General features: G+C 37.6%; 1 non-coding gene and 1 pseudogene across 1 annotated transcript; one reads left to right on the forward strand and one right to left on the reverse strand.

Annotated features, from left to right (window-relative positions):
* The first annotated feature begins 798 nt into the window (after positions 1-798).
* On the forward strand, positions 799-3,460 carry LOC148293649 (uncharacterized; annotated as a pseudogene).
* On the reverse strand, positions 1,006-1,112 carry LOC148293650 (small nucleolar RNA R71). The gene has a single exon (XR_015836896.1). It is a non-coding gene; the product is annotated as a small nucleolar RNA R71 (small nucleolar RNA).
* Positions 3,461-12,301: the final 8,841 nt, after the last annotated feature.

Consider the following 12,301-nt stretch of genomic DNA (forward strand, 5'->3'; position numbering starts at 1 on the left):
TCTTCTTCGTACTGTACTCAAGGTTTACCATGGTTCTTCCTTTTTGGAAGTTGGTATATAGGGGTATCTGTATCCTATATGCTTTCTGAAATCAAATCATCATGGTATATTTCATTAGTGTTATTAGTTTCAAGAGGAGATGTTACTTGAATGATTTCCTTATAAGGTGATTGGTGTGGTACTAGAGTTGAAGGTGGGTCCGGAGTGGGCAAAATTTCATATCATAGTTTAACTTCCTCCTCTTGATTATGCCAGCATGGTGCCGACCGGTCATTTTCCACATGCGACTGGTCGTGTGGGAGAGGCAACCGTTAGCTTTGAGGCAGAGATGCCTCCTGTGCACAAATAAAGGGAGGCGACTGGCATGTTGGGACCAAATAAAGATGCACGAATGGACATGGTGAAGATTAATCCCACATTAGAGTCTTTTCTATTTATTTTTGCTTAGACACTAATTCATGAATTATACTTTGAACTTTGCACATCACACCAACATGGTTTGTGGGGGAGTGAGATTGAAATACTTACTTTTTGTCTAAGTGTGTTTTTTTTGTTCTATATAAATAAAGTTAGTATGTGTTATAAAGTAATAATTGTCTCACCCGAGGCTTTGCCTAGTAACCAGGCCAGTCCTGCCTAATCAGCAGTGATTCTTGTATCAAACGGTAGAGTTTTGCCGATGATGTCCATAATTGCATTGTGTATCCTACACAAGAAGATGGTGATTCGTTCGAGATCAGGCACCATATGCTTGAAATTCTACCTACTTTTCGTGGGTTGCCTAATGAAGATGCGAACATGCATATTGCAAAATTCATTGTGGGTTGCAAAAACATTTTGATCAAAGGTTTTTCTGCTGAAGCTATTAAGTTACATCTTTTCCCTTTCACTTTGAAGGATAAGGTGGAAACTTGGTTATTCACTCTACCAGCTAATAGTATTACTACTTGGCAGCAGTTACACACAAAATTCTTGAACAAATATTATCCAGCATCCAAGACATTGAATTACAAGAGGGAGATTTTGACATTCACACATAAGCCTAATGAAGAGTTTCATGAAGCATGGGAGAGATATACAGAGATGTACGTTAAGTGTCCACATGCTAATATTGATGCAGATACACGAATGAATATTTTCTTTGATGGGCTTAATCCTACATCTAAAAGTCATGTGAATGCATCAACTGGAGGATCGTTGTCAAAAAAATCTGCAAGAGAGGCATTTGAACTATTTGATATGATGGCTACAGAATCTCAGCAATGGGCAGCAGAACATTCACAGAAAAGGGGAATTTTTGAGTTATCAGTAGGTTCTCCCAACATGTTCGCACAAATGGAAAAAATGGAGAAGAAAATTTATGCAAAGTTTGATATTCTTCTACAACAGATAGCAAGTTCTACACAGCAGCAGCCACCTGCAACAACAGTTTGCACTATTTGCAGCATGGCAACACACGACATAATGGGCTGTCCACATAAAGAATCCTACCCATGACCAATCTGGGGTGTTTAATTTGTTTGAGGCAGCGAAACAACCTGCTGAACAGCAAGAGTGTTTGCGCATTGATGTGGTTGATAGCATGGTTCAAGACATTTTTATGCCAGTTCAAATACATATAAGTTGCTGCATGTTTTACAAGGGAAACTTGGGACAAATTCTGAAGATGAAGGTGTTCTTGAGTACATTCACGCATTGGACAGTCTACCCAAACTACCGCCAAGGTTACGAAATGTTTACGAGAGCTTAGGGGAGCCTAAACAGCCCCTTAAATCGTCCAGACAGCAGCCACCAAAATTGGAGCTGAATCCTTTACCTGAACATCTAAAATATGCACATTTAGGAGCTGCAGAGACACTGCCAGTTATTATTGCAGCAGATTTAACTCCCACAGAGGAAGATAAATTGCTTCGTGTGTTGAGAAAGTACAAGGATGCATTGGGATGGACAATTGCAGACATCAAGGGTATTAGCCCAGCAGTCTGTATGCACAGAATTTTAATGGAAGACGACGTGAAGCCGTGAAGCCAATAGTTGATGCTCAACACCGCCTTAACCCAATTATGAAAGAGGTGGTCAGAACAGAGGTTATGAAATTACTTTACGCATGTATGATTTATCCTATTTCAGACAGCCAATGTGTGAGTCCTACGCAGGTTGTTCCTAAACGTACATGCATTACAGTGGTTAAAAATGACAACAATGAGCTTGTTCCTACACGTTTAACTACAAGTTGGCGAATGTGTGTGGATTACAGGAAGACAAATGCAGGAACTAGAAAAGACCACTTTCCCCTTCCATTCACTGACCAAATGTTGGAGAAATTGGCTGGTAGGGCTTTTTATTGTTTCTTGGATGGTTATTCTGGGTACAACCAGATCCCGATTGCCCCAGAGGACCAAGAGAAGACAACTTTTACATGCCCATTTGGGACGTTTGCATATCGCAGGATGCCATTTGGGTTATGCAATGCACCTGCTACTTTTCAGCGTTGTATGATAAGTATTTTTTCTGGCTTGGTCGAAAAAATTGTGGAAGTTTTTATGGATGATTTTTTTGTATTTGGGGATTCATATGATCAGTGCTTACAGAATTTATCATTAGTTCTTGAGAGATGTCAAGAGACAAATTTAGTGCTAAACTAGGAAAAGTGTCATTTCGTGGTGAAACAGGGAATTGTCTTGGGACATTCGATTTCTAGCAAAGGCATTGAGGTTGACAAAGCAAAGATTGAAGTTATTTCAAAGCTGCCGCCCCTTACATCAGTAAAAGGTGTAAGGTCATTCTTAGGACATGCAGGTTTTTATTGTCAGTTCATCAAGGATTTCTCCGGGATTAGCCGACCTTTGTGCAATTTATTAGCTAAGGACACACCATTTAATTTCAACGAGGCCTGTTTAGAAGCTTTCAACAAGTTGAAAGCACTCCTAACATCGGCACCCATCATTGCTGCACCAGATTGGAATTTACCATTTGAGCTAATGTGTGATGCGTCGGATTATGCTGTCGGGGCAGTTGTAGGGCAGCGGAAAGATAAGCTTCCCCATGTAATTTATTATGCAAGTCGTACTCTCAATAATGCACAACTTAACTATGCAACTACAGAGAAGGAATTGTTGGCAGTTGTATTCGCATTAGAGAAGTTTCGGTCTTATTTGGTTGGGGCTAAAGTGATTGTTTATACCAATCATGCTGCATTAAAATACTTGTTGTCTAAGAAGGATGCCAAGCCTAGGTTGATTCGTTGGGTTCTTTTACTTCAAGAATTTGACCATTTATGGCTGACCATTTATCTAGATTAATTATTCCAGCACATATGGAGGCAGATTCTCTACTATTGAGTGAAAGTTTCCCAGATAAACAGTTATTTGCTATCCAAATTGACACACCTTGGTTTGCAGATGTTGTCAATTATTTGGCTAAAGGTGTGGTGCATCCAGATTTTTCTTATCAACTATAAAAGAAGTTTTTATCTGATGTGAAGCACTATTTCTGGGATGAACCCTACTGTTGTGCCTCAAAAGAGGTGTTTTAAAATTTATAAACTCGCAAGCGCACGAATCGAATATAGCATAAGCGTGTAAGAGCGAGATCGTACCCAAGGGATTGCATGTAAAGATAGAAAACCAATTTCACCCAAGTTAATTTCATTGCCAACCTAGTTGATTCATATGGTGATTTGTTTGTTCAAAAAGAAAATAAAATAAGATAAAGCATAAAACAAATATAGAAATGACAATAAACTGAAATTAAGATTTACATTTATGAGAAAAATAACTAAGGTATTAGGTTTCCACTTTTAACATAAACATGCAACTCTTAATAATTTGATCCACAAAATATTTTCCATTGTAGTTGTTCAAAATAATTAAAGCTCTTTTTAATTTCCTTTAGAAGTATTCTAAGCATAACTTGTACCATTGGCAACAAACTATCAAAAAATAATCTTCATCAAAATTCTATTAATCTTTAGTAATTCTCTTCTCTTTTAAAAGCATGAAAGTTTTTACTACACTATGGGAAAAACATGATTGAACCCATGAAATAGATTATCAAACATTCATCAATTAATTAAAAAGAAAACTACAAATTCCATTTGAACAAATACTACAAATTCACATTAAAACTTAAGTTTGGATCAAACTAATAAAAATTACACACTTATATTAAAAGCTAGCCTACGGAACCATGAGATATTAGAATCCACACCATCATTCCATAAGATTCTAATTATTTATCTTTCAATTCCCATGGAGTAGCAATCTAGAAATCAATCTAATGCTTTCTCAAGATTTATCAATTAAGCTTGTAATTTAGATCATAAGTAAATTTTCCTTCCCTTCATAAGTACAAATTCTAAGCATAATATGTAAACAAAATTATTTAACTACAAAGGATCAAAGTTTCCTAAGCGTCCTATGTGAAAAAGTTCATTTGAATAACAAAATATCAAAGAAATTTGTAAATTAGAAATATAAACCAAGGATGAATTAATAGATTAATCCAAACTCTTAACTACCACAAATACATGTTATATCTCACAATACATGATAGAAGTGGTGAAAAGAAGTTTAATCTATTAATCATGTGAAGTGAAAATTATAATCATTGAACACCACAATAATTGAGAATTGAAAATAAAAACTAGAACTTTATTTAATAATGGTGTTTCATCCAACCTTAGTTAGGTAATTTAAATAGACATAATTAATATTTAAAACAAAACAAAGAAACTAAAATACATAAATTAAATGAGAACTAGGAAAGGAAGAACAAGTTTAAAAGAGTTATTAGCTCTTGGTTTTTTCCTTTCCATAATTTTTCTCTTTCTTCCTCACTCTTTCTCTCTATCTCTTGCCGTGTGTTTCTTCCTCTATCTATATATATGTTTTGATCTTTGCTCAAAACTTGTATTTATAGCCAAAGAAAGGGAGTCTTGAATTATATAATAATCAAGTAGCTTACTTTTCCAAATATCTTTCTCATCTTTAGCCTACTTCCTTTACTTTGGTTTCACAAAGATCTTTGAGTCTTCTTATCAATTGCTCCACTTGCTCCACTTGCTCCACTTGCTCCATCTCATCTCTCGTATCTTATAAAAAACTGCAGCAACTTAGTTCAAATTGTAGCTAGATAACAACTCAAGCATCATCATTCTTCTTTGCATTCATTGGTTGCAAGTAGTCAATTTGAACTTCTCCTTCATTGTTTATTCATTCTTTCTTTATTTCTTCAATGATGGAAGCTTGCATGCATGTCCTAGAGCATAGATGAAATTGATTGCTTCTTCTTTTCATTTGGCATTGGTGGAAAACACTTAATATCTACAAATAACCACTCATTAAATATAAAACAAGATTGGAAAGAAAACAATATAAATACTCTAATAGATTTACATAATACAAAAGAAAATACTAACAAATATAAATTTAAGGATAAAACTTGTATTAATTTTGTGCTCATCACCTACTTATACAAGTATTGTCCAGATCAGATTATTCGCAGGTGTATTCCAGAGGCTGAACAGGTTAGTGTCTTAAAGTTTGCTCATCATTATGCCTGTGGGGGACATTTTGGGGGAAAACGGACAACAGCTAAAATATTACAAAGTGGGTTGTATTGGCCTACTATTTTTAAAGACGCTCATGTTTGGTGTCAGGCTTGTGATAGATGTCAATGTGTGGGAAATCAGTCTAAGCGGAATGAAATGCCACAGCAAAGTATTTTGGTGGTTGAATTATTCGATGTTTGGGGCATTGACTTTATGGGACCATTCCCATCTTCCAATGGCAACCAGTACATATTGGTGTCTGTTGAATATGTTTCTAAGTGGGTTGAGGTTGTTACAACACCAACAAACCAAGGATCTGTGGTACTGAAATTCCTCTAAGGCACTATTTTTCCATATTTTGGGACACCTAGGGCAATTATCAGTGATGGGGGAAAGCACTTTTTAAACAAATAGTTTGCTGCACTACTTACTAAATATGGGATCAGTCATCTGGTGGCCACTGCATACCACCCTCAAACTTCTGGGCAGGTTGAAGTTTCTAATAGGGAAATTAAGCGCATTTTAGAGAAAACAGTCAATGCCAGCCAGAAAGATTGGAGTGTTAAGTTGAATGATGCTTTATGGGGCTACAGAACAACGTATAAAATGCCAATTGGGATGTCTCACATTCGGCTTATTTATGGTAAGGCATGCCATCTACCTATGGAGCTTGAACATAAGGCTTACTGGGCCATTAAGGAGCTTAATTATGCATACGATGCAGTTGGAGAGAAACGAAAATTACAGTTGCATGAGTTGGAAGAACTCCAGAATGATGCATATGAAAGTGCAAAGATATACAAAGAGAAAACAAAAGCATTCCATGACAGCAACATTCTCCGAAAACAGTTTCAACTAGGTCAGAAGGTTCTATTTTTCAATTCAAGGTTGAAGTTATTGCCTGGAAAATTAAAATCTAGGTGATAGGATCCCTACATTGTTACTAAAGTCTATCCACACGGCCCTTTGGATATTAAAAATGGGAAGACCGGTTTCGAGTTTAAAGTAAATGGCCATAGACTCAAACACTACTCGGAGGCGCCATTTGACATTGCAGCCGAGTCGGTGACTCTGAAGGAACCAGTGATCTGACCACCAGCCTTTGGCAATGTCTAGCTATAGACTTAAAATAAAGAGCTTATTGGGAGGCAACCCAATTTTTCTAAACTCTTTACTTCTTTTTGTTGTCTTTATATAGTTGTTTTTATTTTCTTTCTACTCCTAACACATTTGATTCAATGCAGGACAACCATCAGCAACAGCAAGCATCAAAAGCAGAAAAATCCTACATTGGAATCATGCACCCAGCAGCAATCCTATACTGGAATCATGCACCCAACAGCAAGTCTACATTAACATCACCACATCTACACTATGCTGGAAGTTAAAGCAATTCACATGAGCTCACTCAAAGATGCAAGTTTTGGGGTCGTTGTGTAGATCAAGCGTTGACATATATTTTTGAGCAATTAAAACACAGAGCCCTACACCACATCATTGAGTACAGCTCTCACTACCGTATCTACAACCCCTAAATTTGCAAGAATTCGAAATTATACTCACAAGAAGCACGGATCCACCTTTCGTACTCCCATGTGATTCCACGTCCTTTGAGCCTGTGTGTTGGCTGCCTTCTCCGAGATCTACATTTTCCTTACACAGCGAGCATCAATGTGAGTACATGCAGGGAGATAGACTCAACATCTATACAGATCAGGACCCAAACAATACCAGAAATTGATCAAATTTACCTTACGACGACTTGGGAATCCTCCTAGGAGCCTTGACCGGGCTGTGGTGAACCCCAGTACCCACATCATCGAACCAAAGTTGAAGCCGGATCTGCTAGGATGAACCTATCGGAGTAGATGGTTCTCGATGGAGATTGGTGACCAATGGCGAATTCGTGAGGGTTAAGATCGCAAGATTTAGTGGAGGGTTTAAGATCCCATTTTGAGTTTTAGACAGAAATAAAAAAGAACTATTTGAGAAAAGAAATATTTGAGCAGGTGTGAGTGTGAAATTTTGCGTTGTGGTCGGAAGGCAGGCTTTAGGCTTTGGCAGTTTGAGAAAAATATCAAGATCCTGCTTTTGCAATGAGAGAGGCAAGGGAAATGACGAAATAGAGGCGTTTGGTATGATGTAGGCCCACTTGCTTTTCTGATTGTGTCAGGAGGCCACGCTGCCGATGTGGGTTTTGTTTTTGTCATGAGGCATTCCAATTAACCCACGTATTTCTAAAAGCAATATTCAAGTGAGAAGTCAGATGACTTTGTGAGTGGGCAAGTTTGAAGCACGGCTAGTGAAGAGCCGTTTGGCTCTTGGCTCGAGACCAACACGCATTGGACAGACCAATCAATGCCTACATATTGAAGCAATAGCTAGTATTTCTTGTGAATTGAGTCCACTGTGCAATGAAGCCATCCATCCTGGTGTGTTCGCTTCCTTTTCCTTTATTGTTTTTTATCTTTTATTTCTATTTTATTTGTGCTAGCATTTTATTTTAGGCCTTACTATTTTTATTAACTTCTTTATTTTCTTTTTCACACCTTGAGGACAATGTGTGATTTAAGTTTGGGGGTGGGAAAGTAAATTTTAGATTTTTTTTAAAATTATTTGAGTCTTGTTTAAAATTTTCGTTTTTAAATTAATATCCATAGATTATTTTAAACGTTAAAACAAATGGACATGGTGAAGATTAATCCCACATTAGAGTATTTTCTATTTATTTTTGCTTACACACTAAGTCATGAATTATACTTTGAACTTTGCACATCACACCAACATGGTTTGTGGGGGAGTGAGATTGAAATACTGACTTTTTGTCTAAGTGTGTTTTAAAAGGTTTTCACAAAGCTTAATGAGTCTTGCATGTTTATATTTGATATGAACATCACAGATGGATTGCATGTTAGATATATGTTTTCGCTTGAACATCACAAGGAAAATATGCATTAGGAAAACCTAACCTTCAAAGCATATATGTGGAAATTCATAAGTAATTGATAGAATTGCATAGAATTGTGACGGTGACGGTGACGGCTAAACCCTAGTTTTCTCTAAATTGTTAATTTTAAAAAACGTTTTTCTTCTTTACTGTTATTATTTCCCAACTTTTAGATTTCTTTTATTGTTAATTTAATCTTTTCAAATTCATAAATTTCAGATCTTTGATAAAATCTATTTTAATTATTAACTAAGAGTTAGTTTAATTACAAATTAGTCAAACAATCTTTGGGGACAACGACCTTGCATGAGCATTTATACTACAATTACCTTGTATTCTTGCAAGTATTTTCAGTGATTTTACCCTGTTTGCGCAAGTACTAAAAATCTTACCAGTCACCCCATTTTGTTGGAGAGTATATGGACACAAGTGTTATGTATGATGTCATGATCTTATAAGAATTTTTTGAGATCACAATTAAGAAATTCTCCGCCATTGTTAGAATGGAGAACCTGGATTTGGACATGAAACTGAGTCGCCACCATTTTAGAGAACTGTTGAAACGTTAAACTGACTTCCCCTTTGGCTTTGAGAAGGGAAACCCAGGTCATTCGGGTGCAGTCATCAACGAAAGTGACAAACCATCGAGTTACAGCTGGAGTAATAATTTGAGCAGGCCCCCAAACATACAGAATGAATAAGGAATAAGGGAACCAAACTTTTATTTATACTTAATGGAAATGAAACCCAGTGGCTCTTAGCCAATTCACACGTATTACATTGGAAGCTGGAAACATCAAAATTGGAAAATAATGATGGAAACAGCTTCTTCAAATAACCGAACGAGGCATGCCCAAGACGTTTATGCCATAGCCAAACTTTGTCTCTCTACGTCTCATAACTAGCTCCACTTGTTGTGAAAGTTTGACTAACCTTGGTTTCACAATCTGGTGCCTAGTCCAAGTAATAGAAGTTTGCCCCGCCTAGTACCACAACCAATCATCTTCCCCGTGAGGATGTCTTTAAAAACACAATGATTCGGCCAAAATGTTACAGTACACTCCAAAGTAGTAGTAAATTGTGCAATAGACAAAAAGTTATGGTCCAAGTATGGAACAATCAATACAGAATCCAGATGTATGGAGTTAGAAATAGATAGAAAGCCCTCCCCAACCACAAGGAAGGGGGTACCATTAGCATTAGACATCACTAATTGAATGGTTGTTTTGTGACTAATAAGTTGGCCAGGATCAAATGTCATGTGATCCATAGCACCCGAGTCAATAATCCATGTAGGCTTTGGAGAAGACATATGAAAAGCAAAACCTTTGGTGGTGGCGATAGAAGCACGAGCTCGGGTAGCTAGTTCAGCAGGTTTGACCGCATGCTTCTGTGAGTTTGCAAGGAGGGAGATAATCGTAAGGGGTCCTGACACTGCAGCAGAAGTAAGATTTGATATGAGTGTGTTTGTGGTTAAGAAGTTGATTTGAGAATTTGAGGAATTTGAGGGAGGGGGTTTCCGAACTGGTGCACATGAGGTGATTTCCGCATTTATTCCTTTTGCGAAATCTCTGAGCTCGCCTAACCTCACCTAACAATTTCAATTTCAACTCGTAGCTGCAAACCGTTGAGAAAACCCACCTTTGCGAATCCTCGGAGAAAACCCATGTCCTCCTATCTCTCTCTTCCAACTCGCAACCTTCATCATCGACCCACTAGGTGTGACCTCCATCATTGACCTTGGAAGAGCAATGTCGTGAACTTCTTTCTGCCAACAAAATTTGATTGACAAGGCTAGGACGACTCTAGTTCTAAACAGAAATCTAGTGCAGTGGATGGAGGCATTGAGGGGGGGAAATCCCCACTGATTGATTCGATTACCAAAACCCCAAAACCCCCAAAATCTCCTCATATCCTAACCCCAACCCCAACCCCCTCTTGTGTGTTGCCGTGGCCTGCGTGGTACTGCCAACTGCCATGAACTAAGATGCCACAATCTTAAACAATCTTGGAGAATTGAAATTATATATAACTCATTTTTTAAAGCCTTTGGAAGAAATTTATCCTTTGGTTTTGCCGCTTGAACCGACATACCTTGAGGTCAAATATAGACATGTTAAAGAAATATTAGGTCATCTTCGAGAGATAGTTTTGGAAGTTAAAGGCAATCGTCGAGTCAGAAAATTTCCTTGCTTTTCGTTGCTGAGACGAGACCACTTTACCCAATTTTTCTGTAAGGATGCAGATCATTACGTGATGAAAAAGGTACATATCCGTAAATGCACCCCTAAAAATAAAGAAAAACTTCAAGAGTGCATAATTCGACACAATAAATACATGTTAGTTAACGAGATCTAAGCTCACTTAGAAGCCGACTATGGGTGTGACAAGCGGCAGCTCTTCTACATGATGCATAAAGAACTGGATATGGAAGAGCCGAGTGAGTTGTATGATAAAATTGATGATGTACGTGCATGTTGGAGTGCACTCAAGAGAGTTTACTTTTAAGTGGCTCGGTGAACACTATTGTGACTAGTCAGCTGACCTTTGAATGAAATGGTGAAGTTATCAATTGCAATCGTAGAGTGCGAACGATCCATGACGTAGTTAATTTAATTGGATATTTGAAAAAAGATATTGCAATAGCTAAAATGAATGGGAGTTTTCTCCCACGAGGTAAGTCGAGTGGCTGGAGTCGTGCGTGGTGGCGCTTAGCCGTGTGAGGAGAGAGGGTGAGAAGGGCAGCTAGAGAGAGAGAGAGAGTAGTATTTCTCTCGGGTTTTAGAATTAGGTTTAGCGTGGTATCAGAGCTAGAATTCTGTTGGCGAGTCCTTAGTTAGGATTTTGGTTCCTTACTATATTAGGATTTTGGTTACTTACCAATTTATCTTTTCCTAGTATAATTGAGCTTTATTTTCTATTGTAATTTGGATTTATTTCCTATTTTATTTAGGGTTGTACTTCTTTATAAATACCTCTATATTGGAGGAAAATTACAGATATGAGCATATAACTTAATATTTGTCCTACTTTGTTTGACTTGGTATCAGAGCCAAGTTTTAGCTACCATTTATGTGGTCGTTGTCGTTGTTGTGGCCGCTACTACCGTCATTGAAGTTGCATTTGTTTGCTTCGTTTTCCATTCCTTTGTCATTGCCGATAATGTTGATGTGTTTTGATCCGTCTCTACAATAAATAAATAAAACCCTAACCCTAACACTACCTATTTTCGATGCACTATACACCTAGCCTATAATCCTAGCCTGTCGCCTTCTGCTACCTTTCTATCGTCCCTGCAGCCTACCTTACTATTGCCATAGCTACTGCCACCCCACCATCCATCACCATGCTGAATGTTGATAACTTTATTTCTTCACTTGCTTATGGTTCTACTTCACCTACTGCTTCTTCTACTCCTATTGTGATGGTTCATACTGAATTGTCCATCAACCTACTCTTGGGATTCAAATTGAATGGATCCAACTATGCAATTTAGGCTTTGATGATTGAACTCTATGCTACTTCACAAGGAAAATTGGGTTACCTAACTCGTGACTCTAATGCCCCAGATTCCAAATATCCATAATTCGAAAAGTGGAAAATTGATGATGCTATCATGAAAAGTTGGATGATGCGCACAATGGTTGAATATGTTTCATGCTTACCTACGGTCGTGCTCACAGGGTTTCTGTGTTATGCCTTACCTACTGTTGTGTGCATAGGGTTTCCATGTTCTGTCTTATCTATTGCCGTTAAGGGTGTAATTCGGCCGGAACAGATCAGAAACATGTGTTCCAAATTTC

This window comes from Prunus avium, chromosome 6, assembly GCF_965620075.1.
Source record: "Prunus avium chromosome 6, drPruAviu1.hap1.1, whole genome shotgun sequence".
NCBI classification, from domain to species: domain Eukaryota; kingdom Viridiplantae; phylum Streptophyta; class Magnoliopsida; order Rosales; family Rosaceae; genus Prunus; species Prunus avium.